This window comes from Mobula hypostoma, chromosome 10 (genome assembly GCF_963921235.1).
Source record: "Mobula hypostoma chromosome 10, sMobHyp1.1, whole genome shotgun sequence".
In the NCBI taxonomy this organism is placed as follows: domain Eukaryota; kingdom Metazoa; phylum Chordata; class Chondrichthyes; order Myliobatiformes; family Myliobatidae; genus Mobula; species Mobula hypostoma.
The window spans coordinates 99,159,061-99,175,220 of record NC_086106.1 but is presented as its reverse complement, the minus strand read 5'-3'; the positions used below and the strand labels follow the sequence as shown (position 1 = coordinate 99,175,220).

Sequence of the window (16,160 nt, the reverse complement as noted above, 5' to 3'; positions counted from 1 at the left end):
GAGAAACCTTCTATAATCCCTGGCCTCATAGGCTCCCAACCTTGTAGAGCCTGGTTTTACTCCTATCTAAGCCTCACAAACCAGATTGTCCTGTTAGCTGGGAACCAGAAGAGACTGTGGATGCTGGAATCTGGAGCATAACACAGAATGCTACAAGAACTTTGAGGCACCATCTATAGAGGGAAGTGGACAGTTGCTGATTTGGGTTAAGATCCTTCATATGAACTGAAAGGTAGAAGAAAGATAGCCAGTATAAAAAGACTGAGGGAAAGAATGGAGCAAGAGATAGCGGGTGATGGGTGTTTCCAGACAAGGAGGGTGAATGAATTGGCAGATGGGGACTGAACATCAGAAGCTGGGAGGTGATAAGTGGAAGAGACAAAGGCATGAAGATGATGGAATTTAATAGAATGGTAGGGTGGAGCATGGGGCAAAGTGAGTGAGGTGAGGATGGTGAAAGAGTGCAATAGGGCAGGAGAACCAGTGTAATGAGAGTATGCCAATGAACAGATGGAGCAGGCATAGGAGGGGCGAAAGACAGAGAAATGGAGCAAGGTACTGTTGCTCAGGAGGAGGGAGAAAAAGACAGAAGGGAAGCAGTTACCAGAGGTGGGAAAAGTCAATGGTAATGCCACTAAATCATAGACCACCTGGTGGAATATGAGGTATAGTTCCCTAGGTTTGCAGTTACCTTCATCTTCATCTTCATCTAGTAGAGAAGGCCAAGGATAGACAGGATCAGTGTGGAATGGGAAGGAACATTACGGTGGCTGGCAACCGTCTGCCTGTGATTGGCCTATCACTCCCTCCCTCTCGCACACTGCTGCCGGAAGATAGATCCGGAACCTGGGTCCTGGCTTTAATCAACGTGGCTTGTGGATTGGATTCTGCAGTTCATGTTAGACGTCTTTCTGGTTTCTGGTTACTCTCTTTTTTATTGCTATTTTGTGTGATTTTGATTGAGATGGACTGGCTCTGGTACCTGCAGTCAGCAAACAACAGTGTTAAATTGAACTGAATGGAACTAAACTGAAAATTACTAGACTGTTTCAAAGACTTTGTGGTTTGGTGTTTTATATTCTGTGTGCTTTTTTAGTCATTTTTTTGCCCTTTGCGTGATTTCTTTGTTTTTGCGCTTTGATAGTGGTCACATCTGGCGTGAAACCCATTCCCTTCTCTTCAACTTAACTTATGGAATTATGTGAATATAGCAGACATTATTTTACTTTACTTCACTTCACTTTATTGTCGCCAAACAATTGATACTAGAGCGTTCAATCATCACAGCGATATTTGATTCTGCGCTTCCCGCTCCCTTGAGTACAAATCGATAGTAAATATTAAAAATTTAAATTATAAATCATAAATAGAAAATAGAAAAGGGAAAGTAAGGTAGTGCAAAAAAAACGAGAGGCAGGTCCGGATATTTGGAGGGTACAGCCCGGACTAGGGTCAGGATCCGTTCAGCAGTCTTATCACAGTTGGAAAGAAGCTGTTCCCAAATCTGGCCGTACGAGTGTTCAAGCTCCTGAGCCTCCTCTCAGAGGGAAGAGGGATGAAAATTGTGTTGGCTGGGTGGGTCATGTCCTGGCAGGATCCTGTTGATTATCCTGGCAGCACTGCTCTACTGCTTGCGGTGTAAAATGAGTCCAAGAATGAAAGATTGGTTTGTGTGTTGTGCTGGGCTGTGTTCACGATTTTCTGCAGCTTCTTCCAGTCTTGGACAGGACAACTTCCATACCAATTGTGATGCACCCTAGAAGAATGCTTTCTACAGTGTATCTATAAAAATTAGTGAGGGTTTTAAGCGACAGGCCAAATTTATTTAGCTTTCTAACAAGAACCTTATTTCAAACAAGAACCAGTCTTCAGTTCTTAATATACTACAAGTTATAAGCTGCAGTCAGCTGAAGTTAAAAGGACAGATTTGTAAATAAACAGCATTGACTACAGACACAGGCCACTGGCCCACAGCAGGAGGCCAGCTGCTCAAAAGATCTAGTTTGAAAACTAAAGTTACCATGAGATATTATTGTATACTGTACATCAGACAAACCTATGAGAATGGGGCTGAACTGCTCTCTACATTTTTACCCTTCTTCTCTCACATGAGCAACTTCACAGGAATGTGATATTTCCTCAGATATCCTTTTAACACAAATGGTCAAAAATCATTTTTTAGAGACACAGATCTTTTGGCTAACTACCATAAATGCTGTAAAGCTAACTTCTGAGTACATAAACCTCTCAACTATAAACAAATCAGTTACTGATAAACATGAGAAATTCTGCAAATGCTGGAAATCCAAAGCAACACACACAAAATGCTAGAGGAATTCAGCAGGTCAGGCAGCATTCATGGAAATGAATAAACAATTGATGTTTTAGGCCAAGGCCCTTCTTCAGAACTGGGAAGAAAGGGTGAAGAAACCAGAATAAAAGGATCGGGGGAAGGAAAGGAGGATAGCTAGAAGGTGACAGGTGAATCCAGGTGGGTAGGAAAGGTAAAAGACTAGAGATGAAGGAATCTGATAGGAGAGGAGAGTGGACTATGGGAAAAAGGGAAGAAAGAGGGGCACCAGGAGGTGGGGGATAGACAGGTGAGAAGAAGTAAATGGCCAAGTGGGAAATAGAAGAAGAGGGGAAGGGGGAAGGAAGATTTTTTTTACCGAGAGGAGAAATCGATTTTCATGCTATCAGGTTCGAGGCTACCCAGACAGAATATAAGGTGATGCACCTCCATTCTGACAACCCCAGAGATACAGAGGTAGAGTGTTACCTCACCTGGAAGGACTGTTTAGGGCCCTGAATGGAGGTGAGGTAGCAGGTGAATGGGCAGAAGTAGCATTTTAGCCACATGCGGGATTGTACTGGGAGGAGATTAGTAGGGAGGGATGAATGGATAAGATAATCATGGAGGGAGTGATCCCTGTAGAAAGTGGGTTGGGGGGAGGTAAAAATGTGTTTGGTGATATGATCCCTTTGGCGATGGCATAATTTGCAGAGAATGATGTGTTAGATGCAGAGGCTCATGGGGCTATAGGTAAGGACAAAAGGAAATCTATCACAGTTAAGGTGGCAGGAATATGGGTGAATATGGATGTCTGGAAACGGAAGAGATGCAGGTGAGGGCCCAATAAATGTTGGAAATACTTAGTTCTTTGTATGCTAAATTATAGCATCTATCTGGTTCTGCAAGCTACCTTAAACCAAGCAACTTAAGAGTCAGCTTATCTGTTTGAAACAACTCAAATTAAACAACCCATTGTATTATACTCTACTCTACTCGTGATCAATAATTAAAACATGTGCAGTAACTCTTTACAGACAGAACATCTTCAAAATACAAAGCAGATTTGCAAAGCTGTTCTATAAAGAGTGTTCTTTTCAAACTTCAAGCTGCCTTCCATTTACATTTTAAAAACTGAAGATTGACTTCCATTTACCACCAGAAGGCAAACAAAACAATATAGTTGAAAGTTTACTTACAACTGTCTGTGATCAGTGGATATATAGAAAGCAAGCTTAGCAAACTTGAGACAGAAGCGAATATCTATCACAGACCTGTATTGTATTCGAGGCATTGTCCATTTTTATCTAGAATACAATCCATCCAGAGTAACCAACACATCTATTTTTACATATTTATTCAAGCCAATTACAAATAAGAGATACTTATAATCACTCTGTGTTGCTCTGGGGTTAGATCAAGATACCATGTCCTGTATCCCAGTTGCCTGTCTTACCTTTCTCTGATTTATGGAAGGGTTACTTAGTGGAAGCTTCCTGTTCAAGAGATTAGTGAGTGTCATACAATTAAGTTAAAACTGCTGCTGGGGTTAGGGTGAACATAAGATGAATGATTTGTTGTTTATTATTATTTCGTTTTTACTCTCATGATCCCAGTAAATAAAAACGAGAATCAAATTTCCTTAGCTATGTTCTCAAACCTCTGCTCTAGACATGATATGCATTCGGCAGTTAAATGTGGGTAGAAGGTACAGGAGCCTTAGGTCCCACACCACCAGGTTTAGGAAGAGTTATTACCCAACAACTGTCAGGATGTTGAACCAAAGTGGATAACTTTATTTACCACTACTCTGGACTGGTCTACCGACTCATTTTTAAGGTCTCTTTACGACTCATGTTCTCAGTATCATTTTTATTTACATGGTTGATCTTCTTTTTCACATTGGTGTTTGTGGTGTTTGTCAGTCCGCGTCTGTTTCTTTCAAACAAGAGAAAATCTGTAGATGCTGGAAATCAAAGCAACACACACAAAATGCTGGAGGAACACCGCAGGCCAAGCAGCATCTATGGAAAAGAGTAAAGAGTTAATGTTTCGGGCTGAGACCCATCATCAGGACTGGGTGTGTGGTATGTTTAGTTATCATTTTATTTTGTAAAATCTTATTGTATTCTTTTTCCTGTATATGCCTGCAAGAAAATCAATTTCAAGATAGTCTATGATATCACGTAAGTGCTTTGATGATGAATTTATTTTGAAATTTGAACTTTTGTACTTCAGGCTGCTGCACTTTTCTGAGAAAACTGAACTTTGCAAGAGTTAAAGACTCAGTTTGTAACTTACAGAGCAGGCCATGGCTGTGAAGCCAGCACCTTTACTGGCTGGCCGTTCCCATTCATCTGACCATTTGACACAAAATGGCATTTTAACTTTAGAAAAGTGGCACTTTGGTGTTCAGAACTTACACCGTCACAGTACATGTAGCAAGAATCTAGAAGTCGTCCTCCATAACACTGGATTATTAAGATACTTCAACTGATTTCCATTTGTTAGGAAAGGTGTCATTGGATATATAACTATGTGAGGTACAATGTGTTAAGTACAGTTCTGCTAAGATTTAACAGAATGGCAGAAAAGGCTCCTATTGTATGAGCTACAACAAAGGGTGGAACTAACCAGACCCCAAATCTGAGAATTTTTAAGAATAATACGATTTGTCATTTCGACAAGTAGAAGAAATACAATTTCATCATCCATTTTGCATTCTGATTGTCAATATTATTTTACCATAAGGAAGTTCAAAAGTGAAGGAAGGATGAATTTTGGTGCATATTCCTCGTTTGTCCCACTCTCCCTCTGATGTTTAAGTGTTCCTTGTTTCCGTGTCTTCCTCCCCTTCAGAATCTACAGGAGTAAAACTCACTGTGATGCAGCAGTCAGCATGACTGACATGCATCTCCAGTCACCCGGGTTCAATCATGATTTCAGGTGTCTGTATGGAATTTTCATTTTCTTCCTGTGACCAATTGTTTTTCTCACAGGTGTTGTGATTTCACCCACAACACATACTGTAGATGTGCTTGTTGGTGGATTACTCAACATCTGTGGGTGGATGGCAGGAGGTGGGGGAATATAATAGATAAAAAGGAATAAGCAGGGGAATCAGACTGATGAGAATGCTCTGACAGCATGTTTAAGATCAATGGACCGAATGTCTTCTACATTGTGAACACTCATTTGTCTTGATACTCCAGGCAAAAAAAAAACAAGCTGCAGGAGAAACTCAATGAGTAAGACATCATCTGTGAAGCCAAGGGATAGTCTACATTTCAGGTAAAGACCCGATGTCACAATTCAACCTGTTATGCCTCTAAGTTCCTCCAGCTGCTTGTTTTTTTAATGTTCCAGATCCCAGCAGTTTCTTGCATCCCAGTATTTCTTTTCCTTTCTGTAAAACCATATTTTAATCCTCATCAATGAGCTACACTTTTGGTAACTCTGGCTAAAATATTAGTTATTTAAATCCATTGCATCCTGCACATCTGGACAGGAGCTCTATTATGAAAAACTGTCCAGATGTGTGGGATGAAAGCCAACCTTAATTATTGTGAACAACCTGCTAATGGCACCTGGCTTTTCATTCTTCAAGAAGACATTGGAACCTATACAGGTATTGTTTAGTCATAAAAGTTTTGTATTATTTTTGAATGGAAAGGATTTAATCAAAAATTTATTCCTGTCAGAAACCAATGACAAGATGCTAACAGCAATCTAAAGTTGCTCTGATTGGACAACACTAAAAAATCTAATCTTCTGTTTTTCATATTTAATTTCTTATGAATTTAAACATTATAAAAATAATGGATTTAATTCCCACATTGTAATTATAGTAGAACATTGAGCCATTAGGGTGATATCCACCAAAGGGTGGAAGTAAGTATTAATTGGTTAGCTTGTCTGTAAGTCCAAAATTAGCATGTAGTTATAGTACTAATTGCTGTATTGCATAAATTATTCTTGACCGTGGGTAGTAAAACTGGGAATTTCAGGTTTCACATCCAAGTGCTGATTAAGAGCAATTTTTGTAATGCAAGAAACATATCGTCCTCACACCCATCAATGCTGTAGATGGCATACTGCAGCATATTCCAGGAAGGCTCAGAGATTTACTTTAGGATGAAGAAACAGGAATTCTATGAGCCATTTCTCATTAGGGATCAGAGGTGGAGAGGGTCAGCAACTTTACATTCCTTGATGTTATCATTTCAGGGGATCCTGGGTTCAGCATGTTAGTGCCATTATGAAGAAAAACAGAGTAGCTCCTCTACTTTCATGGAAGGTTGCAAAGATGTGGCATGTTGTCATGGTTCGGATCGGGGTCTCTTTAAATTTACTTTGTTTATGTTACGATCCGGACTGTTGACTCCCTGTTTCCCTTTGGTTCCCTGTTTTCCCGTGTCCCTCGACCTTGGTGATTAGAGGCAATTTACTCTCGGCTGAACCGGTAGTTTATAGTCTCTGGCTTTCAGCTGTTCGGCACGTGAGCATTTGCAAAGTCACCAAAGGTACGGCGTGCCAATGTCATCTGGCCGGAGCAAACCTAGTCTCCACCCGAAGCGAGTGCTAGTAATTCACCTTTCCTCACCGGAGCAACCCTGTTAAGTTACCTTGCCAAAGCTAGCATGCAAAGTTTCCTCACCGAGGTGGGTCCGTCAGTTAACCCGCCAGAGGGAATCAAGAACCGCTGTCTACTGTTCCCGGGCCGAGTCGAGAGCAAACCACTACCCAGAGGCTCCAAGTCAAGTCCTGACTCCGGGGGCATTCAAGTACCAAGCCAAGTCCTGACCCTGGCGGCTTCCAAGTACCAAGTCAAGTCCTGGCCCTGGCGGCATCCAAGTACAGAGTCAAGTCCTGGCCCTGGCGGCATCCACGTACCGAGTCAAGTCCCGTCCCTGGTGGGATCCAAGTTCTGAGTCAAGTCCCGGCCCTGGCGGCATTCAAGTTCCGAATCAAGTCCTGGTCCTGGCGGCATCCAAGTTCCGAGTCAAGTCCTGGCCCTGGCGGTCTGTGATTCCTGTCCTACCCCCGTCTGAATCCTTTCTCTACCCCTTTCACCTCTAGCCCTTGTCTGCAGCCTTTGCCTGCACCTCAGTCTAGTTCTATCGCTGGAGCTAGATGGGTACTGTCTGGTGTTCTTTCATATTGGTCTTGTCTTGTCCTCACCTCCGTCTGGCTGTCTCGCTGTTGCACCGCTGGGGGTCATGTCTTTGCGTGTCTTGTCCTCGCCTCCGTGGGGTAAGTCAGGCCGTCTTCCGTTGCCCCATAGGGGGTCATGTCTTGTCGTGTCTTGTCCTCACCTCCGTGGGGTAAGTCAGGCCGTCTTGCCGTTGCCCCGCAGGGGGACATGAGTCCCGGCCCTATGTCCTGTACCCAAGGAGGGGTCCCGGCTCTCTGTTCTGTGTGTGAGTTCCGGCCCTATGTCCTGTACCCAAGGAGGGGTCCCGGCTCTCTGTTCTGTGTGTGAGTTCCGGCCCTATGTCCTGTACCCAAGGAGGGGTCCCGACTCTGTGATCTGTGTATGTATCCATGGTTCCATGTACCTGCTCTCCCGAGACCGAGGCTCTGTTTTTCCATGTTCCTCCTCTCCCTAGCCCATGTCATGTCCATGCCTGGTTCTGTGGTCCGAGCCCTAGGCAAGACCCAGGTACTGGGTCCTTGCCCAGTCTCTGGCTCGGAGTCCATACCGTAGCCTCTTCATGTCGCCGCTAGTTCTGGGATCCAATTCCGAGTCCTAGCCCAGATCCCTAGTCCCAGCCTAGTCGTAGTCCTGAGTCCTTGTCTAGTTCACTATTCCTGCTTCTGCTTTGCTCTCCCGGTATCAAACAATAAACTAAATTTAATTAACCTCACAAGATGTGTCTTGCATTTGGGTCCACCCTTGCACCCAATGCCCCACCACTGTGACACATGTCATCTAAAACTTTGATAAACTTCTATTGATGTGTGGTGGAGAGCATATTGACTGCTTGCATCATGGACTGGTATGGAAATGCCAATGCCCTTGAACAGAAGAGCCGATTGAAAGTAATGGATATGGCTCAGTCCATCACAGGTAAAGCCCTCCCTGCCAATGGGCACATCTACATGGAGCTTTGTCATAATAAAGCATCGTCCATCATCAAGGACCCCCAGCATTTAGCTATGCTTTCTTCTCACTGCTGCCATCAGGGAGTAGGTACAGAAGCCTCAGGACCTACACCATCAGGTCTAGGAACAGTTATTACTCCTAAATCATCCAGCTCTTAAGCCAGAGGGGATAACTTTACTCAACTTCACTTGCCCCCGTCAATGAACCGTTCTCACAACCTATGGACTCATTTTCAAGGACTCTTCATCTCATGTTTGTAATATTTATTCCTGTTACTATTTTTTCTTTTTGTTTTGCAGACTGATTGTTTACTTGTCCTATTGGGGCAGTCTTTCATTGATTCTATTGTGTTTCTTGTATTTACTGTTATTGCAAAAAAAACCTTGGGGTTGGGTATAGTGATATATATGTACTTTGATAATAAATTTACTGTGAACTTTTAACTCTAAACACTTTTAAAGATGCAAAGATGGACACCCTAATCCTCAGCAAGATAAATGTCCTCCATTCGCACAGGGATGAAGGGGCTGATCACGCCCTTCCCTTGCTTTGCCCTGCTGCTATTCCTGGCTATGTGTTCTCTTATTCCTCAGCCAATCTAAGCACATCTGAACAAAAATGTGATATCCAAATTTCCCCCTGGGCCCTGGTGAATCTTGTAACATACTGTTGCAGTAAATAGTAGGTTGTGCCTTGGGGTCCAAGAGGCTGTGCAGTCATATTGATGGATGTATTTTCAGTGGGATTTTGCTGCTTATCAATCATGCTTGTGCTGTTTTCATTTTCTTTATTAACATGACATTAAGTGCTAATATATTATTATAAATTAGTCCCTTTTGATCACCTTCGAAACTCTTTAGCATTTAAAGTGCTCAATGAAAATTGTCCCCTGATTTTTTAAACTATAATTGATTTGACATTTAGAGTAAAGATAATTTCTCTTTTACCAAGTCAGCAGCCACATTCAAACTTGCATTATGTTTCTATTGCAGAATTGTGTATAGAAAAAGTCAAATTAACATAAAATATTCTGTTCATTCTATTCCATTAGTAGTGAAACTGAGTTTAAATTCATGTATGTTTGTATTAGAAGCTTTCCTAACCTCAGAACCAAAGGATTAAATCCACTGATTAGGCCTGTGTTTTGAATGGAAGGGTTGCCATTCAGATGTTCCGAAGAGCCGGTCATATATACTATCAATTACAGATGTGAAACATTTCACCCCACTGCTGGATTTGGCATGGGATCCAACATGCCATGGATTTTCCTATAATAGAAAATCCTGAAAGAAGTAGTGGATTTGGCCCAGTACACCATGGGTAATGCCCTCCCAACTACTGAGCACATCTACATGAGACAAGGTCATAGAGGAGCAGCATCCATCATCAGGAATCCCCACCACTTCGGATCATGCTGTTTTCTCACTGCTGCCATCATGTGGAAGGTACAAGAGCCTCAGAACTCACACCAATAAGTTCAAGAACTGTGACTACCCCCTAACCATCAGGCTCTTGAACAAAACTTCACTTGCCCCACTATTGAAGTGTCCAGCAGCCAATAAACTCACTTTGAAGCACTCTTCAGCTCATTATTACTATTTATTTATATATGCATTTGCACAGTTTGTTGTCTTCTGCACTCTGGTTGATCTTTCAAACATTCTGCTGTAGTTACTTGTCTTCAGATTTATTGAGTATGCTCACAACGAAATGAATCCCAGAGATGTATATGGTGTCATACAGTATATATAAATATGGAAGTTTTTTTCTTCCTTCAGCCGGCTGTGTGAGATGATGGGACTTTTGAGAGACTTTGAGACTTTCTTTACCGTGCCCATGATCTGTTCTTCTATCAAATTATGGCATTGCTTGCACGTTGTAACTATATGTTATAATTATGTGGTTTTTGTCAGTTTTTTTTAGTCTTGGTTTGTCTTGTCTTTCTGTGATATCATTCTGGAGGAACAAATTGTATAATTTCTTTATGCATGCATTACTAAATGACAATAAAAGAGGACTGTGTGTCCTCATAATCTAATCTAATATACTTTGATAATAAAATTTACTTCGAACTTTGATTTTAAAATGCATTGTTGGACAAATGATTAGAAAGTAAACTCAGTTGTTTTTGCTTTTAATTATTTAATGTTGAATTGTTAATAGGAAGAATGGTTCAGAGGCATGGTTGTTGGTCCTGCTGCCTCACAACTCTAGTAACCCAGGATCAGTTCTCAGTTTGGAGGATGTCTGTACAGAATTGCTTGTTCTTCCTATGATGTCGTTGGATGTGTTGTTCTCCTCTCATATATCAAAAATATGTTGGGGAGTTTAATCAGCTGTTGTAAATTATCTGTTAGTGTAGATTAATGGCAAAATTAATCACAAAAAGGTTGGTAGGTGTGTATGGGGGAGACTGATTTGTAGGGCATTGGTAGAAACAAAGAGAGAATGCAAACACCATGCACCCAAAGCAATGGCTTCCTGTTGTATTACAAAATGTACACATAAGTGTCACATATGTCCTTTGAACTGCCATGTTTTCAGTTCTATTATCTTTAAGGTTCAGTTTACATATATTTTACAATCTGCCTGTTTCCCTACACTTTTCATTATCCTCTAATTTATGGGACATTCTATTACATTGTTCCACCTCCATAAATGCATTACTTCATTGAATGGTCAATGAGACACACCAAGCTACAAAGTATAGATAGCTACTTTACGCTCAGCCAAAGTTAGGGCAAAGGGTCTGGCTCTGTGCTATATGACTATGATTCTATCAGTCTGTATTTTAAGATGTTTTCTGTCCAAGTTTTACTTTTATTTTTCATCATTTCTCTCCATTTTAATAGAGTTAGAAAATGTTACCAATAATTTTATAGTTGGCAAAGTTGAGCATGTGGCTTTGTGAATTATCTAAGATAGTTATGTTTGCTTCAAAGCAGCTCTGTTCATTGCTCACACTAAGCCATTCTTTGTTCCTGTGTGACCAGCCATTTGCCTCAGGGTTTAGTAAATACAGGGTTAGAGATAAAATGAGTGATAGTTTCACTGGTGGAACCAAGTCAGCAAGGACTTAAACTTTAGAAAGGTACAGGAGGAATGAAGGATAACATCACTGGAAAATCATTGCACCATTGCTGAAGTAGTACAACAGGGAAAATGTTTAAAGTAAGGACAACACTAAAAAAAAAGTCACTTAGTGTTCTATACCTTTGCTCTAGGGAATGCATGTGTGAGACCAATGAACTCAAATGGGTGAAGAGTGAATGGTAAAGTGGCATCAAATTTATAGCATTTTTGCAATTTTTGCTGAATGTTGTACAGGATGGCAAGTTTTAACACCATATATGTCATCACAAAATAGTTAGTACTTGGCTTAACATGTGAAAAATGCAATCAGAGGGATCATAATTGCTTAACTCGTTCCTTGGTACCATCTTAAAAAAAAGTATATGTAAGATACACATTTAACAATATGGTTGACTAAGACCTTTCCAAAGGTCACAAAGGTATATGCTTTGAAGTGTGCATACGCTGTATTTTTTATTTATCAGTTTTTTCTCCTTGTGCGAAAGAAGCTAATAGAGTAAGCTTTTAAGTCATCGGATTTATCACATTGTGCTGAACCACCTCAGTTCCTCTTGACAGCATAAGATCCAGTTCTACAGCCTCAGAGATTTCTTTTATTATGCAACCATCTATTTTTCCCACTTAGTGGTGCTTTATTAACCCAGGACTGCCAAAGGATTCATTGAGAATTCAGACAATACTTTGCATACGATAAGAAATGCTATTGGATATAATGCCATTATACTATGTTGCAAGAGATTATTTTACCTACAGTAATTTTCAACATCATGCATTTTTTTCTACTATTTCAAGTAATTTTCTGCCCCACTACTGATTTATGGCCACTGTGTAACAATATTTACTTTACTTATCAAAGAAGTGTAATAGCACATGCTGTTTGCCCTGTGCCAGTGCCATTAGAAAATTATTCACAAGCATCTGAAGTATTAAGATAGGTTAACTGTTAAGCTGTCCCTTTCTACAATCATAATGTGTGTACTTTCTTGTTAAACTACGATTCTTAAACAGGGATCAAATAAGGTTAGAGTACCAAGTATTAAAATAACAACAAAAGTGTAGGTTTAGAAGCAATTACTATGACATTTAAGAACAGTTAGTTCCTTCAGTTACTAACTCTTCCTTCAGTTAGTCCTGACGAAGTTTCTTGGCCTGAAACGTCGACTGTACCTCTTCCTAGAGATGCTGCCTGGCCTGCTGCGTTCAGCAGCAACTTTGATGCGTGTGGTAAGAACAATCCCATTTTCGTTTAAAAAGTCAAATACTTACCAAATTCATTTTCACCAATATTAAGGAGCTTGGTGGTGTCAGTCATCTATAAAACCTTACATATCAGAACTGATTGGAACATTTTGTCAAAATACCTAAACTAACATTCTTACATGTGCATGCAACACTGTGTGTCCGACAGAGTGATCAGCAGCACTGGGGCTCCACAGGGGACTGTCTTGTCTCCCTTTCTCTTCACCATTTACACCTCGGACTTCAACTACTGCACAGAGTCTTGTCATCTTCAGAAGTTTTCTGATGACTCTGCCATAGTTGGATGCATCAGCAAGGGAGATGAGGCTGAGTACAGGGCTACGGTAGGAAACTTTGTCACATGGTGTGAGTAGAATTATCTGCAGCTTAATGTGAAAAAGACTAAGGAGAGCTGGTGGTAGAGCTGAGGAGAACTAAGGTACCGGTGACCCCTGTTTCCATCCATGAATTGAAAATAAACTGGACTGGTCAAAGAACACTGAGGCTGTCTACAAGAAGGGTCAGAGCCGTCTCTATTTCCTGAGGAGACTGAGGTCCTTTAACATCTGCCGGACGATGCTGAGGATGTTCTACGAGTCTGTGGTGGCCAGTGCGATCATGTTTGCTGTTGTGTCCTGGGACAGCAGGCTGAGGGTAGCAGACACCAACAGAATCAACAAACTGATTCGTAAGGCCAGTGATGTTGTGGGGATGGAAATGAACTCTCTGACGGTGGTGTCTGAAAAGAGGATGCTGTCCAAGTTGCATGCCATTTTGGACAATGTCTCCCATCCACTACATAATGTACTGGTTGGCACAGGAGTACATTCAGCCAGAGACTCATTCCACCAACATGCAACACAGAGCGTCATAGGAAGTCATTCCTGCCTGTGGCCATCAAACTTTACAACTCCTCCAAGGATTTATTGGAATGTATGAGGGATGGTTTTTTGAACCAACATGTCGAGGAACCAACGAGAGAGCAAGCTATTCTGGACTGGGTTTTGAGCAATGAGGAAGGGTTAATTAGCAATTTTGTCGTGAGAGGCCCCTTGGGTAAGAGTGACCATAATATGGTGGAATTCTTCATTAAGATGGAGAGTGACATAGTTAATTCAGAAACAAAGGTTCTGAACTTAAAGAGGGGTAACTTTGAAGGTATGAAACGTGAATTAGCTAAGATAGACTGGCAAATGACACTTAAAGGATTGACGGTGGATATGCAATGGCAAGCATTTAAAGGTTGCATGGATGAACTACAACAATTATTCATCCCAGTTTGGCAAAAGAATAAATCAAGTAAGGTAGTGCACCCGTGGCTGACAAGGGAAATTAGGGATAGTATCAATTCCAAAGAAGAAGCATACAAATTAGCCAGAGAAAGTAGCTCACCTGAGGACTGGGAGAAATTCAGAGTTCAGCAGAGGAGGACAAAGGGCTTAATTAGGAAGGGGAAAAAGATTATGAGAGAAAACTGGCATGGAACATAAAAACTGACTGTAAAAGCTTTTATAGATATGTAAAAAGGAAAAGACTGGTAAAGACAAATGTAGGTCCCCTACAGACAGAAACAGGTGAATTGATTATGGGGAACAAGTTCATGGCAGACCAATTGAATAATTATTTTGGTTCTGTCTTCACTAAGGAGGACATAAATAATCTTCCAGAAATAGTAGGGGACAGAGGGTCCAGTGGGATGGAGGAACTGAGCGAAATACATGTTAGTAGGGAAGTGGTGTTAGGTAAATTGAAGGGATTGAAGGCAGATAAATCCCCAGGGCCAGATGGTTTGCATCCTAGAGTGCTTAAGGAAGTAGCCCAAGAAATAGTGGATGCATTAGTGATAATTTTTCAAAACTCGTTAGATTCTGGACTAGTTCCTGAGGATTGGAGGGTGGCTAATGTAACCCCACTTTTTAAAAAAGGAGGGAGAGAGAAACTGGGGAATTATAGACCGGTTAGCCTAACGTCGGTGGTGGGGAAACTGCTGGAGTCAGTTATCAAAGATGTGATAACAGCACATTTGGAAAGCGGTGAAATCATCGGACAAAGTCAGCATGGATTTGTGAAGGGAAAATCATGTCTGACGAATCTATAGAATTTTTTGAGGATGTAACTAGTAGAGTGGATAGGGGAGAACCAGTGGATGTGGTATATTTCTATTTTCAAAAGGGTTTTGATAAGGTCCCACACAGGAGATTAGTGTGCAAATTTAAAGCACACGGTATTGGGGGTAAGGTATTGGTGTGGGTGGAGAATTGGTTAGCAGACAGGAAGCAAAGAGTGGGAATAAACGGGACCTTTTCAGAATGGCAGGCGGTGACTAGTGGGGTACTGCAAGGCTCAGTGCTGGGACCCCAGTTGTTTACAATATATATTAATGACTTGGATGAGGGAATTAAATGCAGCATCTCCAAGTTTGCAGATGACACGAAGCTGGGTGGCAATGTTAGCTGTGAGGAGGATGCTAAGAGGATGCAGAGTGACTTGGATAGGTTGGGTGAGTGGGCAAATTCATGGCAGATGCAATTTAATGTGGATAAATGTGAAGTTATCCACTTTGGTGGCAAAAATAGGAAAACAGATTATTATCTGAATGGTGGCTGATTAGGAAAAGGGGAGGTGCAATGAGACCTGGGTGTCATTATACACCAGTCATTGAAAGTGGGCATGCAGGTACAGCAGGCGGTGAAAAAGGCGAATGGTATGCTGGTATTTATAGCGAGAGGATTTGAGTACAGGAGCAGGGAGGTACTACTGCAGTTGTACAAGGCCTTGGTGAGACCACAGCTGGAGTATTGTGTGCAGTTTTGGTCCCCTAATCTGAGGAAAGACATCCTTGCCATAGAGGGAGTACAAAGAAGGTTCACCAGATTGATTCCTGGATGGCAGGACTTTCATATGAAGAAAGACTGGATGAACTGGGCTTGTACTCGTTGGAATTTAGAAGATTGAGGGGGGACCTGATTGAAACGTATAAAATCCTAAAGGGATTGGACAGGCTAGATGCAGGAAGATTGTTCTCGATGTTGGGGAAGTCCAGAACAAGGGGTCACAGTTTAAGGATAAAGGGGAAGCCTTTTAGGACTGAGATTAGGAAAAACTTCTTCACACAGAGAGTGGTGAATCTGTGGAATTCTCTGCCACAGGAAACAGTTGAGGCCAGTTCATTGGCTATATTTAAGAGGGAGTTAGACATGGCCCTTGTGGCTACGGGGATCAGGGGGTATGGAGGGAAGGCTGGGGCGGGGTTCTAAGTTGGATGATCAGCCATGATCATAATAAATGGCGGTGCAGGCTCGCAGAGCCGAATGGCCTACTAAGCACCTATTTTCTATGTTTCTATGTTTCTCCCTGGGAGGGTCAGACACCCTGAGCCAATAGGCTGGTCCTGGACTTATTTTCTGGCATAATTTACATATTACTATTTAA

The 16,160-nt window shown here is 41.5% G+C and overlaps 1 protein-coding gene across 3 annotated transcripts in view; it reads right to left on the bottom strand.

The window, feature by feature from the left end:
• The window catches only part of tenm1 (teneurin transmembrane protein 1), a 2,340,669-nt gene that overhangs the window by 1,914,075 nt on the left and 410,434 nt on the right, over positions 1 to 16,160 (bottom strand). The window lies entirely within an intron of this gene.